This window comes from Schistocerca americana, chromosome 3 (assembly GCF_021461395.2).
Source record: "Schistocerca americana isolate TAMUIC-IGC-003095 chromosome 3, iqSchAmer2.1, whole genome shotgun sequence".
Lineage (NCBI taxonomy): Eukaryota > Metazoa > Arthropoda > Insecta > Orthoptera > Acrididae > Schistocerca > Schistocerca americana.
In genome coordinates, this window is record NC_060121.1 from 500,885,646 (window position 1) to 500,901,514 (window position 15,869).

Below are 15,869 nucleotides of genomic sequence, written 5' to 3' on the forward strand. Positions count from 1 at the left end.
GCTTGCAAGATGAAAGCAGAGCTGACCATTTGCAGCATAGTCGACAGGACCGATTGCGGACCTCTGGTGCAGAGCCGAGTGGACGATCTGTATCAGAGGCTCAGACGGTTCTGCGAACGTGTGGGCTGCAGATTCCTCGACTTGCGCCAAAGGGTGGTTGGGTTTCGCTGAATAGGTGAGGTGTCCACTATACGCAGGAGGCGGCTACACGGGTATCAGGTGCTGTGTGGCGTGAACTGGACGGTTTTTTGGATAGAGGGTTTCGGGAAAACGCAAGAAGGGCTTCAGTCAGTAGATACAGAACGTAGATACAGGAACCATCGGTATAACAATTGTAAATTGTCGTAGCTGTGTTGGGAAAGTACCAGAGCTCCAAGCGCTAATAGAAAGCACTGATGCTCAAATCGTTATAGGCACTGAAAGCTGGCTAAAGCTGGAGATAAACTCAGCCGGAAGTTTTGCGAAGAACCTAACTGTGTTCTGAAAGGATAGGTTAAGTACGGTTGGCGGTGGCGTGGTTTTTGCTGTTAGAAGTAGTTTAATTTGTCGCAAGATTGAAGTAGATAGTTCCTGTGAGTTACTATGGGCAGAGGCCATTGTTGGCAACCGGAATAAAATAATAACGGGATCCTTTTACCGACATTCCAATTCAGATGATGCAGTTGCTGAAAGGTTCAAAGAAAACTTGAGTTTGATTTCAGACACGTACCCGACTCATACGACTTTAGTTGGTGGTGACTTTAATTTACCCTCGATATGTTGGCGAAAATTCATGTTTAAATCCAGAGGTACACATAAAACATCATCCAAAATTGTGCTAAACGCATTCTCTGAAAATTATTTCGAACAGTTAATTCATGAGCCCACGCGAATAGTAAATGGTTGTAAAAACTCGCTTGACCTCTTAGCAACAAATAAACTTCCTTTTTATAACGAGCACCAAAACGGATACAGGGATTAGTGAACACAGCGTTGTCGTAGTGAGACTGAATATTGTAATCCCCAAATCCTCCAAAAATAAACGAAAAGTACACCTATTCAAAAAAGCAGATAAAAACTCACTTGACACCTCCCTGAGAGACAGTCTCCCCTCCTTCCAAATTAATAATATAAGTGTAGACCAGGTGTGGCTTGAATTCAAAGAAATAGTATGGGCAGCAATTGAGAGATTTACATCAAATAAATTAACAAACGAAGGAGCTGATCCTCCTTGGTACACAAAACGCGTCATAACACTGTTGCAGAAACGACGAAACAAACATGCCAAATTTAAACAGACCCAAAAACACAAGAAGATTGGCGATCTTTTACAGAAGCTCGAAATTTAGCGCGGACTTCAATGCGAGATGCTTATAACAGTTTCTTCAACGAAACTTTACCTCGAAACGTGGCAGAAAATCCAAGAGATTCTGGTCGTGTGTGAAGTATGCTAGCGGCAAGAAACAATTAATGCCTTCTCTGCGCAATAGCAGTGGAGGTACTATCGAAGACAGTGCTGCCAAAGCAGGATTACTAAACACAGCCTTCCGAAATGTCTTCAGAAAGAAGACGAAGTAAATATTCCAGAATTCTAATTAAGAGCAGCTGCAAACGTGAGGAACGTAGAAGTAAACATCCTCGGAGTAGTGAAGCAACTTAAATCACTTAATAAAAGCAAATCTTTAGGTTCCTTTCAGAGTGTGCTGATGCATTAGCTCCATACTTAACAATCATACACAACCGTTCGCTCGACGAAAGATCCGTACCTAAAGACTGGAAACCTGCACAGGTCACACCAATATTCAAGAAAGTTAGTAGGAGCAATCCACTTAACTATAGGCCCATATCATTAACGTCGATATGCAGCAGGATTCTGGAACATATATGTGTTCGAACATTATGAATTACCTCGAAGAAAACGGTCTATTGACACACAGTTTACATGGATTTAGTAAACATCGTTCTTGTGAATCACAAGTAGCTCTTTATTCACATGAAGTGTTGAATGCTATTGACAAGGGATTTCAGATCGATTCCGTAATTCTGGATTTCCGGAAGGCTTTTGACACTGTACCACACAAGCGGCTTGTAATGAAATTGCATGCTTGTGGAATATCGTCTCAGTTACGTGACTGGATTGGTGACTTCCTGTCAGAGAGGTCACTGTTCGTAGTAACTGACGGAAAGTCATCGAGTATAACAGAAGTGATTTCTGGCGTTCCCCAAGGTAGTGTTATAGGCCCTTTGCTGCTCCTTATCTATGTAAACGATTTGGGAGACAACTGACCAGCCGTCTTAGGTTGTTTGCAAATTTCGCTGTCGTTTATCGACTAATAAAGTCGTCAGAATACGAAAACAAATTGCAAAACAACTTAGAAAAGATATCTGAATGTTGGGAAAATTGGCAGTTGATGCTAAATAACGGAAACTGTGAGGTCATCCACATGAGCGCTAAAAGGAATTCGTTAAACTTCGGTAACACCATAAATCAGTCAAATCTAAAGGCCGTAAATTCAACTAAATACCTGTGAATTACAATTACGAACAACTTAAACTGGAAGGAACTCTTGGAAAAGGTTGTGGAGTAGGCTAACCAAAGACTGCGTTTTATTGGCAGGACAATTAGAAAATGAAACAGATCTACTAAGCAGACTGCCTACACTACGTTTGTCCGTCCTCTTCTTTCTAGGTTACTGCTGCGTGGTGTGGCATCCCGTGTGGCAATTGCACACTCTAACCTTGTATACCAGTAACACAACCAGTTTGTAGCTGCAACACTTCTTTATTGATTACACATGCACATGAATTCATCAGCTGTAATAATCAATTAACAACATTTGCATATCAAGGCCCTATCCACAATCAGTATTTACAATATTAACCGTCACACATGTGACAACGGCTCCTTTACGTGCCGGTGACAACAGATAACCAAATGTTTACAATTTCGGTTATCGCCTTTCTCACTCAATTTTACACTTACTGAAAAGGTAAAATTAATTTGATGCTACCTGACCTGAAGGGTACTATTAATTCTACTACACTCAACGTCCAGAAGATTCTAGACTTTATGCAAAAACGTTAATTTGATGAACATGTGATGGACGCGAGCAAACGTTAATCTGTTATGATTTCACAAACACACGATCGAAACGGTGAACTTATACCAAACTTTGGGCAGTACGAAATCTTCTACCTAAAACAAGCCTCTCGTTGAATGGAATAGAGAAATCTCGCGTTAACGGGGTCCAGACGGCCCTGAGTTCAAATCCTGAGTTTCCGTCACACTGCAAGCTCGCGGGGCGTGGTTTGCTCGCGTCGACCACTATAGACGTTTCTGAAAACAGGAAAATATCAGTGGCAGGCAAACTGTAGTATATACAAGTTACAAATATATATATATATATATATATATATATATATATATATATATATGGGAAAGCAATACCTTAATGTAAACATATTACAAGTTAACCAATGAACAGAATTAAGGAGCTTAGTTTCCTTCGATCCAGAAAAAAAAATCTAGATACTAAGTACCTAACGTGACAATCCATACAAACAAGAAATTATTAAGAAACAACAACTACCACTAATTCGTAAAACCAGAAAATTCTAAATCTATAACTAAATTAAGAAAAGACGTTCAAGTGAACCAGCTACCTTCAGCGTGCCACTAAGCACCAAATACGAACTTACAAATGCGAGGAGCTATTTCTAGCCACTTTAGTAACATAATTTAATGGCCGTTGCAGAACATAACTCGCCTCGCCATCATTGCAGTGAACGTTTTGATGCCCACTAGCACGAGCAACAGTCCTTAAGGTCCTTAAGTACACAATAATATTCACTATATATACATATACATACATATATATATATATATATATATATATATATATATATATATATATATACACTATAAGATGGAAGTAAGAATCGATATCGCCTGGCGCCAGAAACCCACCGGCTCAGCATTCTTACCGGATTGGACTGACGGAGTACATCGAAAAAGTTCAAAGAAGGGCAACACGCTTTGTATATCGCGAAATATGGGAGAGAGTGTCACTGAAATGATACAGGATTTGGGCTGGACATCAATAAAAGAAAGGCGGTTTTCGTTGCAACGGAATCTTGCCATGAAATTACAATCACCAACTTTCTCCTCCGAATGCGAAAATATTTTGTTGACAACGGCCGTACAATAGGAGAAACGATCACCACTAAGGAAATCAGAGCTCGTACTGAAAGATATAGGTGTTCGTTCTATCCGCGCGGTACACAAGATTGTAGTAATAGAGAATTGTGAAGGTGGTTCGATGAACCCACTGCCAGGCACGTAAATGTGATTTGCAGAGTATCCATGTAGATGTAGATGCAGAGCGACTGAATGTGGCTTTGATTTGAATCTGTGTAGCAGTAGGTGAACTACCGGCGCAGAGTGGGGCCGAATCCCCAAAATGTGGCCACAGCTCCTAAAAGTGAATTTATGACTGTGGGGATTTAGAGGAGTGGGTAGGGCAGGGGCTGATTGGTACACCTCAACCCAAAAGGATAGGTTGCCACCTTCGATAACTCTCGAATTGCTCAAAGGCGACCTCCATCGAGAGCACACTCGCCGCTGTGACAACTAGGCGAAATTACGTTCGGCTAATGAGTGGATATTTACGTAGAAGTGAAGAAATTCAATTCTACAAGGTGGAAACGATTGCTACAGATATGTAGAACACATTCATACACATACTTAGTTTAAACTCATGGTTATACGATTTATATCTTTTTCGATGTTTGCACAAAACAACTGTGATTTGCCGAACTTGAATTTTGAGCAGGAGCAGAAGTAGCAAATACTGCAATAAATTGTGGAATTACAACTTCCAGACTGTAGATTGATCAGCTATCTGATGGAACCGACAAGAATCAGCTGGCTCAACCTGACTGTTCTCTTGCATACTGAATGTTTCCTCGGGCCCGTGCGTCCCATATATTGCATCGCAACGTGCCGCCGTCCGGGGTCGATGAAGCGCTCGGCGTGGCAGGCTTCAGAACTATGTTTTCCGTGCAACACACCTACGATATTTGTCTGTACTTAATTTGTTGCTAATGCTGATGCTGTACTTTTCACACAGGTTCGGATGAAGAATACGTGAAATTCACTCGGAAAGAAATATTCAGCATCGTTAAACGCCGGTTGAATGATACCCTACCTGAATTAATCGTTTACCTGGAGGAACAACTTCCGAGAAAGTTCGTTGACCGTTGCAGGTACCGGAGGATATGGAAGTCTCTCTCTCCTCATTATTTGGTAAATTGAGAACAAGGAGGCAAAAGGCTCACAGAACGCTCTGTCCCCCTTCTTAAAACAAAACAATAAATGGCTTAATGCACATTTTTCATTTCCAGCACCTATTGTTAGCGGCAAGTATCAGGCTGACTGTGATCTGCCATCGACCCATCGACTAGTAAATGCAGTGGTCGTCCTTTTAGGGAGTTTGCGTCACTGAGCAAGAGGTCTTAACGCAGAAGAACCCAGTCAGTTCGTGAAACTCTGACGGCACAAGAGTTAAGGTTAGCCTGCGTTCAGCTGGTCAGTTGGATATTGCAAAGGTTGTTTATGAGACAACAATGACAAGTCTATCGAAAGTGTCCAAGTATCTATAGGCCTTAGAATCGACCGCAACAAGCGATACATCTTTGTCCGCTGAAGCCGCACTTTCACTATGCTCTGAATAAAAATTCACAAAGTGTCATTATCGGCGACTGAGAACGACAAATAAGGAGAATAACTGTAAGCTCTATACTTCCTACAGAAATTGGCGGAAACAAAAAACAAATACGTTGTTAAATTTTGATTAACAATCAGCATTGGTGGCAGAAAGCTTCCAGCATAAGAAGTCACCCGAGGGTGAAGGAGCAGACAGAGATTCAGGGCACTCTATTGTCTTTGGGGTGGGAAACTGCCGCTAAAGGCGGAAAAATCAACATTGGTCAACGTCAGAAGGATGCAGAATGCAATGGAGACAACTGCATTAAAGACATATAACATGTATCCGCAGGATATGGGGCCTGTAATTGAAAAAGTGTCATGATGATCTCTCCACTGGCAAAAGATTCTGAAATAGTCCCCTATTCGGATCTCCGGGAGGGGACTGCAAAGGGGCAGGTGATCATGAGAAAAAGATTGAATAACAGACGAAAGGATAACGTTGCACGAGTCTGGGCGTGGAATGTCTACAGTTTGAATGTGGTAAGGAAGGTAGAAAATCCGAAAAGGGAAATGCAAAGGCTGACTCTGCATGAAGTAGGGGTCAGTGAAGTGAAATGGAAAGAAGACAAGGATTTCTGGTCAGATGAGTATAGGGTAATATAAACAGCATCAGAAAACAGTGTAATAGGAGTAGGATTCGTTATGAATAGGAAGATAGGGCAGAGATACATCAATAAGGAATGACTCAGAAGGCAGTGCAGTTAAAGAGGAATGGACATCTCTAAAAACGGCAATAGCAAAAAGAAAACATAGGTACAAAGAAGGTAACCGTGAAGAAATCATGGGTAACAGAAGAAATACTTCAGTTGGTCGTTGAAAGAAGGAGCAACGAAAATGTTAAGGGAAATTCAGGAAAACAGAAAGACAAGTCGCTGAGGGATGAAATAAATAAATAGGAAGTGCAGGGAAGCTAAGACGAAATAGCCGCATGAAAAATGTGGACAAATTGAAAAAGAAATTATTGTCGGAAGGACTGACTCAGCATATAGGAAAGTCAATTAAATTAAAAGCAAGGCTAGTAACATTAAGAGTGCAACGGGAATTCCGCTGTTAAATGCAGAGGAGGGAGCGAATGGGCGGAAAGAGTACACTGAAGTTCTGTATGAGGGAAAACATTTGTCAGATGCGATAGACGAAGAAACAGGAGTCGATTCAGAAAAGATAGGGGATTCGATATTAGAATCAGAATTAAAAAGAGCTTTGGAGGACTTAAGAACAAATAAGGCAGAACAGATAGATAACATTCTTTCAGAATTTCAAAAATCATTGGGAGAAGTGGCAATAAAACGATTATTCACGTTGGTGTGTAGAATGTATGAGTCAGACGATGTGGAGTCCGGCCCATTCGTAGGGTATAGGATGGTTAATGGATGCTGCGTCCTTGGAATGCTATACAACAATTCAAACAAATATCATTAGTAGTTTTATTTCAATAAAGCAGGTTGACAATACTTAACTTTGCATTAACAATGGTGTTGCAGGCAGTGGGCGACTTGCAACATAAATCAGAGTCCTTTACTACGAGTACATACAGTGTCCAAACAAGTAATGGATAGGGGTCTCTAATAACTGTTCGTAGCGCACTCTGCAAGGCAGGGCTAATTCTCTGCGAATACTGTCCACTATCACCGAACGAGGCTGGCAGGAGCGGCGCTTATATTCCCTTCGGCTAGGGGCGCTCCTGTCGAGATGCGGTCCTTACCAGCACACCATTAGCCGACGTCGTCTCATTGCCTTCTCAGGTCTTGCGTTCGTGCTCTTTGTTCCGGCGCTTGTGGTTACGCCAGAACATTCGACATACCATCTGACTTTCGGAAAAATATAATCCATACAAGTGCAAAGACTGCAAGACCTCAAAAGTGCGAGAATTATCGCGGAGTCAGCTTAACAGCTCATGCCTCCAAGAATGATATACAGAACTCAGGAAAAGAAAATCGAGGAGGTGTTAGATAACGACCAATTTGTCTTTGGGAAAGGTAAAGGTACCAGACAGGCAATTCTGACGTTGTGGTTGATAATGGAAGCAAGACTAAAGAAAAATCAAGACACGCTCGTAGGGTTTGTCGGCCTGGAAAAAGTGTGATATAAAATGGTGGAAGATGTTTCAGATTTTGAGGAAAAAAGGGGTACACTATAGGGAGAAACGGGTAATATACAACATGTACAAGAATCAAGACGGAATAATAAGACTGGACGACAAAGTTCGAACTGCTCGGATTAAAAAGGGTGTAAGACAGCGATGTAGTCTTTCTACTCTACTGTTCAATCTGAACATCGAAGAAGCAATGATGTTAATAAAAGAAAGGTTCAGGAGTGAGATTAAAATTCAGGGTGGAACGATATCAGTGGTACGATTCGCTGATGACATTGCTATCCTGAGTGAAAGTGAAGAAGAATTATGTGATCGCCTGAATGGCATGAACAGTGTAATATGGACTGAGAGTAAATCGAAGGAAGATGAAAGTAATGAGAAGTAGCCGAAATGAGAACAGCGAGAAACTTAATAGCAGGTTTCATGGTCATGAAGTAGATGAAATTAAGGAATTCTGCTACCTAGGCAGCAAAATAACTAGTGTCGGACGGAGATGGACATCAAAAACAGACTAGCAGTGGTAAAAAGGGCATTCCTTGCCAAGAGAAGTGTACTTGTAAAAAACATAGGCCTTAATTTGAGCGAGATACTTCTGAGATTGTACGTTTTGAGCATAGCATTGTATGGTAGTGAAACATGGACTGTGGTATAACTGGAACAGAAGAGACACGAAACACTTGAGATGTGGTACTACAGCAGAATGTTGAAAATTGCGTGGACTGATAAGTTAAGGAATTATGAGGCTCTGCGCAGAATCAGAGAGGAAAGGAATGTGTAAAAACACTGACAAGGAGAAGGAACAGGCTGATAGGACATCTGTTAAGACATCAGGGAATCACTTTCATAGTACTAGAGGAAGCTGTAGAGGACAAGAACTGTAGAGGAAGACAGAGATTGGAACACATACAGCAAATATTTGAGAACGTAGGTTGCAAGTGGTACTCTGAGATGGAGAGGTTGGAACATGAGAGAAATTCGTGGCGGGCGCACCAAACCAGTCAGAAGACTGATGACTCAAAAAAAAAAATCTTTCTATTATTGCTATCACCATCCAGAAAACACGGCTGAAGTCCAGCTACAAGCTTCATTGGATCATACAACCGACTGTATTGTATTATACCAAGAGAATATCATTCGTAATGCGGATGAAGATGCAGATGCAATTCATTTGGAAATGGAGTTATAATAAAAGTTCTGGACAAAGTGAATATAAACAAACATTTGAGGGTGAGTACATTTTACATCGGTGGTACCCTTATAACTTATTTCTGTGGATCCACAAGCAGTCGTGATTTAGAAGAATCCTAAACGTTTGTCTCCTCGATTTTGTAGACCATTCAGACTGCAATTTTTGCACGAAAGTACAGAAACTACGGTCAGTAAGGTATAATGTATTGAAAAGCAAATGAAGTCACTTGTTCGCTTTGAAGATATCATACATGGAAAAGAAATCACGGCTTCGTACAATATGGTGTTCACAATGACAGATGGCAAACTATGCAACTCACTCGCATCCACAAACTCTTCGCAAAGATGCCATTTATGTGGAACAACTAGTAAAGATTTCAATAACATCGATGATGTGTTACAAAAACTAGCCAGCGAACAGAATCTGATGTTTGGACAATCACAATTATATGCTTGGATCGGTTTTTTCGAATGCTGCTTGCATTTGTCACACAAACCTGAGATTAAAGAATGGCGACTACGCAGTGCCGAAGAATGAGAAATTATAGAAAAACGCAATAAGATCATTCAGAAGGGATTCAGCTCAGAATTGGGAGTTATTATCGATCGTCCGCAACGTGGTTACGGAAATGCCAACGATGGAGATACATCTCGAAGCATTTTTGAAAATTCGAAAACATCTGCTGTCATAACATTATTCAGCATAGATTTGATAGAACGGTTTCACGTCATCTTACAAGTCACTTCGAGTGGACATGAAATCAGTGCTGATAAGTTCCATAATTACCCGCTGGAAACTGCGAGAAAATTCGTTGAGCCGTATCCATGGTATCACATGCCCACTGCAGTGCATGAGCTATTGATTCACAGTCCGCAAATAACAGCCCACGCATTGTTACCACTCGGTCAATTATCCGAAAAAGCACAGGAAGGGAGGAACAAAGACATTAAAATACATCGGGAAGACTTTTCCAGAAAGTGTTCACGAGTGAAAACAATGGAAGACGTTTTCAAGCGGCTTCTGACAACTTTCGACGCATACTCGTATATTTCCAGTATTAGAAAACTGCCACAAACATATATGAAACGTTTGTCGAAGGAGGCACTAGAGCTGTTACTGTCTCTTGCAATTCCAGCCACACCACGACCGCCCATGGAATGTGAATTCTGTCTCTGAGTGCTTCGCGCGCGGTACTGATTCGGATTAATAGATACGAAACCAATAACATCATTATATATGCAGCAGAACAACATCTTCAACATCAGTCATATTACGTTTTCAATGTTAAAACCGATTGTCTTCAATAGCTACTCTTATAATAATAAGTTACTTCTATCGTTGGTTGTAGTATTACGTTTATTAGTCGTATTTAATGACCGCCTTTTAAGTTTGTCCCATTATTGTCTTGCAACTTTTGTGCTATCGAAGAGGTCTTATTATCAAATACATTTTTGGCGAATATTCAGTTATTTTGGCTTAATAAACGAATCACGTTGTCACTATGTGGACTGTTGTGATTATTGATCTCCAAATCCTATATATACGCTATTATTAATAAATTATGACGAGTTCTCATGCGTCTCGTTGCTGTATTGGATCCGCCATTTTGTTTAGATGCTTTTTAATTTCAAATACGTAAGCAGCGATCTCAAAAACCCTCGTGTGATGCGTTTTGTCGGAATTAAACGTTTTCTTGTGGTTTCGGGCACGTTTTGGGGATTCGGCCCCACTGTGCGGCGTTGCCCTAAGCGTGACGTTATGGATACTATCAAGTCTTACTTGGACTAGCGCCGACGAGTTGCAGCGACGCTAAGAACTTTGTTCATCTGAATAGCCGAATTATTGCGGACCTTCGTTGACAACACCCAATTTTGATCAATGTATCATTACTGTGTGCGGACATAGTACATTTGATGGAAACTAAATAAATGGTTCTCCTCGTTTTATCAAACGGATCTGTTGTGTGACTGTATTTTTACTAGATACAACGTGTATTTTACGCACAGACCCCGTCTAAATACCATCCCGTAGTTTATTAGGAAAAATTGTAAGGTTTCATGTTACTGAGTAGATTTTTCGAGTTATGAGACAGAGACGAATATTTTTACGTAATTAAGAAAGTTTGAATCGGGAGCCGGCGCCTTATTGTTGCTATCTCGCTTCGACAGTTTCTGCTGCCAGTAGTTGTCAGCGATCCCAGTATGGACAGAGTCGCTTAATTGCATCGTTCACCTGATACGTAAAACAAATAAACCGAAAACTGTGTACGTCGACGTCCCAACATGCGAAGTGTGGTAAATAGGTTCATTTTAATGATTTCAAATACATTAGAACAGCGTTGAATAGCAAGAAACAACATAAAAAAGTTAAAATCTTTTTTGTTTTAAAATACTATAGAAATAAATTCACTTTATCAGTACTAGGCGTAGATTTATTCGCGTAGACAACAATAGTAACTTTTGTTGATGTTACTTGCCGTAGTTCCAGTGAAAATAAAAGTAATTACAGTCAAGTGGTTTTGTAAAGTTTTAGAAGATTAATTTACTCAAGAGATTAATACTACTGTGCTTCATTATTCTGTATTTGTGTTCTACAGTGTGATACGAATGTGTGAGTATGCATATTGGTTATATTAGCAGGGGAAGACGTGAAACAAAGCAAAGGAACAGTAAAGTTATTTATCAGTGCGGGTTGTTATTATTTGAACAGACATAAGGAGAATAATAAAGAGCTGATAGCTGCGTTTTGTCTATGTGTGAGAACAGTTGTAAAGATTATTTTTTTATTGAATTAATGATATGTTACAATGGGTTAGTACAGAATTGGTAGCTGAATTTCTGTTTATTTTTGGTAAAACGGTAGCAAATGAAAGAACAGAAATCCATGTTGCAGTGTAGTGAAGCTGAGGGAAAGAGATAATCAGACATAAGTTTTGCTAAATTTGATAAGTTTTTAAGTTCCATGCCAATGCACTCTGAAGCTTGCACTTCCGCACTCATTTGTACCAAGTCCAATGCTGTGGCATTCTAGCCGCCCAGAATCAGTCCCCGCAATTTCCGCTAAACTTACCGATTTGGTCAACACCTGAATACCACTCAGATAGCTTCTAGTTCACACAGTGTTCCTCCCTCTGCGCGCTCGCTTCGTATATATCCTCGTCTCCACTCTTCCTCCAAATCGCCTAGTTTTAATGCCCAAGTACAGAAAAATGATGATGAAAACTACATCTTATAAAGTACTGGCACTACACCTTGCCCCTTTCAAAACCGCATCCAACAGCACCAACTTTATGATTCGGCTTTAGCAATCAGTTAAATGTTTTCGCTATTGTAAGGTTACTATACTTCGGTTACTTTAAAAGAAATAATTAAAACTAAGACTGAGCTCATTAACTTCCATAGGAATTTTTCTGATATTCCCACTGGCGATGACGAGATGTCCCTAAACACATATCAGCTCTCACTGGACATGCGAATTAATTATAAGTATGGTTTAAAATATATTTATTGTAGGATAGGAGCATCGCCCAGTTTCTTGACTGATACACACTGTGTAATATTCGCTGAGGTATTCAACAGTTTCCTGTTGTGATTTGTTCTTGGTTCACTCTAAAATTACTTGCCTATAATTACAGTGACATCAAATAAAAGCTTGAATTATGAATATTAATCGGACTTTGTGTGTATTATTCGCTGCTGCGCAAAGCACTTCATCGAATGACACCTTGATTAAAACTGTAATTTTTTCAGTGGAAGTTACTGATTTTCAAAATGTATGTTTTATTTTATCATGACTTGCTCATGTATCATACAGTGGAGGGCGTTCCTGTTTTAGCCTATTTGTATTTTTTTCTGAGTTAAATGCTGTTTTTCGACTATTAAATAATACTTATAGCAATGGAGGCATCACGACTTTATGCTGTCAGAATACTGAAACAGCAGCAGTCTCTGGCAACATCCAACTGCAGCCGCCAGTACAATGTTTGACGCTAAACTTCCAGCAATTCCACCAGAGGTGCTGGCCTGTTCACCAAAGGCGCTGGCCCGGTGCTCGCTTTTGTCTGCGCTGGCTCGCCCACTCTGCGTCCCAGGGTAACGACACTGACGTTGACTGTAGCCTCGCTGTGCTAATCAGCAACGCCCATCTTTCCTATGGGCTCACCTATTGCTACTGCGGGACGCACACTACTATAACGTCATGTCTTCTTAGTTGTGGTCCATTTTATCCCGTTGAGAAAGTGGACAGGTGTCGTCAGGTCCCTCTCTGCTTTAGTCATGGATGTCTATCGCGGCTTCTGCTCGCATTAAAATGGATTTTATGGTCTCTTCTCCACCTAACAGCGACCAAGCACGTTCCTCAAACACTGCTTTGTGGAACTTATCTTACTCTCTCATCAACGTCTCCCCTACAAAGCCAGCCGTGGTAGCATGTGCTCCCTGGAGATTACGTGGTGTGTACGGAACTGAGTGTTCATCAGAAAACTACTGGTGGGTGAATGTGGATTGCCGGTGTTACAGCACACTTGAATGTGGATTGGTGCAACGAAATCGGTATCTGTTACGGAAAATAATCTTCGAATTCGGTGAAGTGTTAATGAAGACTCGATTTGTTTTTATTGGACAACTATGGATGATCTTACAGGGCAAAAGATGTTTAGGTTAATACTGAGTGGAAACGGAGACAGTAGTATTTTTGGTGTTTAACGGTATGTATTCTGAGTTTAAATTTTTAAACCCGTTTCTGAAACAAATATCAGTAAATATCTACAAACATTGTCAACTGTTGCAAGAAGTCGCTGAACATAAACAGAAAAGTGTATTTCCAGTTTCTTTGATTTAGTCTACAGATCCCACCCGCCTTTCGTATACTTCCTGCACTAAAAACAAGTATTCTGGAGTTCCTTCCGTCTTCAGGGTCCCCAGTTGCGAATGTTAGGAGCATATTCCTTATATCTAATGGCATCAAGATTCTCTCACCTGTTAGAATAGTGGCATGTTTCATTGCTTTCTGCATGGAAAAGAATATTGTCGTGGAAATTGAAGTTTCTAGACGACGTTTACCGTTGTGTAAGTTTGGTTGTGGCATTACGGGTTTTAAAAGCTGTGCTTGCGCGTGCAGTTACGGTAACCTGCGGAATCCAGCGGACCGAGATATGATTCGTTCTGCAAAAACGCATATGACCGGACCTATACTTTCACCCCTGTGCCTTGTCACACAACGCATAAACCCGACACACTGCATACAGTACGCACGACAACATGATAAGGAATAAATGAAGACTTTATTTTATTAGGCCTACAGTTGTCACACCCCACTGACAGCACAGTTTCATCGACATTTCGGAAGCACTGTTTACATCTTCACTAACTATTTGCTAGGGGAAAGACAATAATATACAATGTGTACAAGAATCTAGAGAGACTGGAAGTGCTCGGACTTAAGAGGGTGTAAGATGGGCTTGTAGTCTATCACCCCTACTGTTCAATCTGCACATCGAAGAAGAAATGATGGAAATAAAAGGTAGCCTGCAGAATGTTATTAAAACTCGGGATGAAAAGATACGATAAAATTCGCTGATGGCATTGCTACCCTGATTGGACTTCTAGAAGAATTACAGGATCTGTTGAATGGAATGAGCAGTCTGATGAGTACAGAATACGGATTGAGAGTAAATCGAAAGTAGCGAGAAACTTAACATCTGAACTGGGGATCAACAAGTAGAGGAAGTTAAAGAATTCTGCTATATAGGCAGAAAAATGACCCATGATGGAGGGAACAAGGAGGACATTAAAAGCAGACAAGTACTGGCTAAAAGGGCATTCTTGGCCAAGAGAAGTCTACTAGTATCAAACATATGTCTTAATTAGAGTATGAAATTTCTGACAATGAACGTTTGAAACACGTCATTTCATGGACCGTGGGAAAACCTGAATAAGAGAATCGAAGCATTTGAGATCTGGTGCTACAGAAGAATGTTGAAAATTAGGTGGACGGTTAGGATAAGGAACGAGAAAGTTCTCCGCAGAATCGCGAGAAAAGGAATATGTGGCAAACACTGACAGGGAGAAGGGACAGGATGATAGAACATCTGTTAAGACGTCAGGGAATAACTTACGTGTTACTACAGGGAGGTGTAGAGGGTAGAAACTGTAGAGGAAGACAAAGGGTGGAATACACCCAGCAAATAATGGAGAATCGTTTTTTGAGTGGTTTCGTCTCTCAACCAGTCTGGCAGAACTAATGTTTGTGGTAGATAATCAGTCGCCGGTGCCTCCCTCCACGCTACTTTCACTTGTAATTACGTTATATAGTAACTACAGTTTTGAAAAATTAATTAATCTTTCCACGCGACTTGTTGAAAGACAAACTTTGCCTACGCGACTTGAATTAAGGAATTAGATTTTGTAAAATAGGACAAAAAAAGTTTAAATGCATGGCAGTGGCCCGATGGCTCACTTTTTGGTGGTCTCTCAGTACTTTTTAGGAGCAGAAAGTCAATTGGATACTGGCTCCCACCGCCGGCGAGTCAGTGGTTACATCTGGAGAATTTGCAGTCATCCTGCCCATTCACAGAGGTCTATTGTATCTCTCCCCGACCAACCTCACTCCCGACATTGCCCGCATCTAGTGGTCGTGCGGTAGCGTTCTCGCTTCCCACGCCCGGGTTCCCGGGTTCGATTCCCGGCGGGATCAGGGATTTTCTCTGCCTCGTGATGGCTGGGTGTTGTGTGCTGTCCTTAGGTTAGTTAGGTTTAAGTAGTTCTAAGTTCTACGGGACTGATGACCATAGATGTTAAGTCCCATGGTGCTCAGAGCCATTTGAACTATTTTTTTGAACTGCC